Consider the following 4058-nt stretch of genomic DNA (forward strand, 5'->3'; position numbering starts at 1 on the left):
CCCGCTACCTGATCATCAATGATCAACTCTATAAGCGAGGTTTTAGCCTGCCATACTTAAGGTGTCTTACGCCTGCCGAGGCGGAAATCGTCCTTCGGGAAATACATGAGGGAGTCTGTGGAGATCATGCTGGATCTCGGTCCCTAGCACACAAGACTTTTCGCCAAGGATATTACTGGCCAACACTCCACCAGGATGCCATCAAAGTATCCCGCTCATGTGATAAATGTCAACGATATGCGACTATTCCTCATTCCCCTCCAGAGCCTCTTACTCCTATGATCAGCCCTTGGCCCTTCGCCCAGTGGGGACTTGATTTGATCGGCCCAATGCCGGCAGGGAAGGGCAAAGTCTGTTACGCAGTCGTTGCAGTGGACTACTTCACAAAGTGGGCCGAAGTAGAACCCTTGGCAACCATTATTGTGGCAAAGATAGAAGACTTCGTGTGGAAGAACATCCTTTGTAGATTCGGCATTCCCAATGCGATAGTCACTGACAATGGGCGACAGTTTGACAACAAGAAGTTCAGGTTGTTCTGCTCTAAGTTCAACATCAACTTATGTTTTGCCTCTCCAGCTCATCCCCAGTCTAATGGACAAGTTGAGGCCATCAACAAAATAATCAAGCGCACTTTGAAAACCAGCTTGGACAAAGCTAAAGGCTGTTGGCCAGAATTTGTACCCCAAGTTCTTTGGTCATATCGGACTTCAACAGGAGAAACTCCATTCTCACTTGCCTTTGGCACAGAGGCGGTTGTCCCTGTTGAGCTCGAGCAAGCAACATTCCGAGTCCAGAACTACATTCAAAGTGAAAATGACAAACAACTCACCCTCAACTTGGATTTAGTCGAGGAACACAGAAACCAAGCTCACTTGAGGAATGTCGCCTACAAGCAGCGCATCTCCAACTATTATGACTCTAGGGTCAAGCCTCGTTCTTTCAAAATAGGAGACTGGGTCTTAAAGAAAAGATTACTCTGCGACAGAGTCCCGAGTGAAGGCACACTTAGTCCAAACTGGGATGGACCGTATGAAGTCATTGGCATCAGTCGCCCTGGCTCTTACACACTTAGAAGCTCCGATGGCAAGACCCTTGGCCATCCATGGAACACTGATCACTTGAAGTACTACTACAAATAGACTCACGATGTACAAGTGTTGAGCTATAGCCGTTTGGCATCCTATGTAATGAAGAACGTGTCAAGCGCCAAAAAAAAAAAAAAAAAAAAAAAAACAGCTTCATCCAAAAAGCTTCACCCGAAAAGCTTCACCTCCAAAGCTTCACCTACAAAGCTTCACCTAAAAAATCTTCACCTAGAAAGCTCCCTCTACATACTTTCATCTACAAAGCTTCACCATCAAAGCTTCACCTCGAAAGCTTCATCTACAAAGCTTCATCTACAAAGCTTCACCATCAAAGCTTCACCATCAAAGCTTCACCCAGAAAGCTTCATCTACAAAGCTTCACCTCGAAAGCTTCATCTACAAAGCTTCAACACCAAAGCTTCACCTACAAAGCTTCAACACAAAACCTTGCTCCAAATAAACAAATTTTGTTCACAAAACCCAAGATGCCCTTGAACTTGTACAAAAACACTTGGGTAAACATAAACATTTTTTGTTTTACACCCACAAGGGCCCAAAATTTTCCTTCTTATTTATTCACTTATATATGTTCCCAAACATATTATAATAGATCCAACAACAAGCCAAAGTCCCAAGTTTCATATTGGACAAAAGTACAAGCAATTCATCAATAATGAAGGTGCTACAAAAATTGGAATCTGCCCCAAAATAGAAATCCAACCCAAGAGACTTTTTCTCTCTCTCCCTCTTCCGCCTCCTTTCATCTATCAAATTTCTGCAACCTCTGCTCTTCTCCAATGGAGCTGAATTTTGGACACCCTATAGTTCTTGAGCATATGAACAACTTTCAAGAAGGAACCATTTCTGTTTGAGCGACGAAAATTAAAGTGTTGAAGCTCCAAACATGACAGTCGGATTCTTGCAGATTTCGAAGCTGCTGTGATGTTTCGAAGATCTGGAAATATTTAACCATTAGTTCATTCTGAATTTTTGATATGTTATGAAAGAGACGATGAGGAACAACTTCAATGAAGAAAGCATGCCGATCGGAACAATAGAAAATAGAGTTTCGAAGCTCACAACAAATCTGACGGGTTGACAGAAAAATAATAACCAGTCATTCATCATACCTGGATTTCTGGAGTTATACTGCTCCGAGGGATCTCAAATTTGGATATGTTGTAGTTCCCGAGCTGAGGAACAACTTCAATGAAGAAAGCATACCGATCTGAACAAGAGAAAATGGAGTTTCGAAGCTCACAACAAATCTGACGGGTTGATAGAAAAATAATAACCAGTCATTCATCATACCTGGATTTCTGGGGTTATACTGCTCCGAGGGATCTCAAATTTGGATATGTTGTAGTTCACAAGCTGAGGAACAACTTCGATGAAGAAAGTATGTTGATCTAAGCAAGAGAAAATGGATTTTTTGAAGCTCACAACAGGTCTGACGTGTTGACAGACAAATGATGAACAATCACTCGTCGTACCTGAATTTCTAGAGTTGTACTGATCTGATGGCTCTCAAATTTGGATATGTTGTAGTTAAGGAATTAAAGAACAACTTTCATGAAGACAACTTTGTGATTCGAGCTACAGATGATGGTCTTATATTGAAAACCAATTCCGGGTGTTAGGGGAAATGAAAAACAATTCCACCAAAGAAACATCATTATGATGTTTCATCATTATGGTGTTTTCATCATTATGATGCTTTCATCATTGTGATGCTTCCATCATTGTGATGCTTCCATTATGATTGTAATGCACCAACGGTTACACCCTCTATCATAGCAGTATGTGTGTGTATCTCCCTATAGTCATCATGTGCAAGACTATCGTAGTCAGATGGCTTTCCATAAAACAGCTACCAACCGTTACACCTTCTGCAATTCCACTTATTCGGGCCTAGCAACCTTCATAAACAAAATATATGAAGAAAAAGTCCGAGGCTACCACTTAGAAAACAAAAGAATGAAGTTTTGGTACTTACGACATGGACTATTAGCAAGACACCTCATTCGTCAACTCCCTCGACTAGAGACTTGGGGGACTCCCACCATATGCTACTACGCCTTGGTACTCAAAAGTTCGTGACTACTCAGTGACTTGGATTTTTCAAGTCTCCAACCGAGAAGTTTTCCTCACTCGGGAAATTAAGGGAACACTACCTCAAACTACATGCTTCACTCACAAAGCTTCAACAATACAGGTTTCAACAAAAGCAAAAATTCAAAGAACTTTATGAAGAAGGCTTTGGTGTATTTAACACAATATGTTGAAATGAAGCAAAGCTTATTTATTAATATTTTCGATAAGCCACAAATATGTACATATACATGAGTCAAAATAAACAAACAAAAGGGAGCCTTCACAAAGGTTGCTTAGGGGAAGTCTCAGCAGTCGGTAGAGCCCCAGAAAGAGAAAGCACCGGAGGGTGGTTATCCGGAGCCTCAGTACTTGACAAAACCCCAGAAGGAGGAGGCATTGGAGGTTCATCATTTGAAGCTTCATTACCAGGTACAGCCCCAGAGGACGAAGGCAATAAATGCCTTTGGAACAAACCCACAAACCGCTGATGATCAAGTAAAACCTTACCATCAGATTCCTTCATATGGTCAAGCTTCCTCTTCATGTTTGTAGCATAGTCATGGGCGAGCCGGTGCAACTGCTTATTCTCATGCTTGAGCCCTCTAATCTCCTGTTTGAGACTCATCACTTCAGCAGCCAATGATTCAACTTGGCGGGTTCTAGCAAATAGGCGTTGGGCCATATTAGACACAGAACCTGCACACTGAACACTAAGAGCCAGAGAGTCCTTAACAGCCAACTCATCAGACCGTTTGGAAAGTAGTCTGTTATCTTTGGGAGTGAGAAGGTTCCTGGCCACCACTGTAGCGGTCATATCATTCTTCATCACAGAATCCCCAACGGTAAGAGGACCAGTAGGGGATATGAAGGATGGGCGCC

General features: G+C 42.2%; 1 long non-coding RNA gene across 1 annotated transcript; it reads right to left on the reverse strand.

Moving 5' to 3' along the window:
• Positions 1-1635: 1635 nt before the first annotated feature.
• LOC139195872 (uncharacterized) lies at positions 1636-3713 on the reverse strand. Its single transcript, XR_011580940.1, has 3 exons — positions 2397-3713; positions 2216-2313; positions 1636-2022 (listed from the first exon to the last, which is right to left on the reverse strand). It is a non-coding gene; the product is annotated as an uncharacterized lncRNA (long non-coding RNA).
• Positions 3714-4058: the final 345 nt, after the last annotated feature.

This window comes from Malus domestica, chromosome 05 (assembly GCF_042453785.1).
Source record: "Malus domestica chromosome 05, GDT2T_hap1".
Classification (NCBI taxonomy): Eukaryota; Viridiplantae; Streptophyta; class Magnoliopsida; order Rosales; family Rosaceae; genus Malus; species Malus domestica.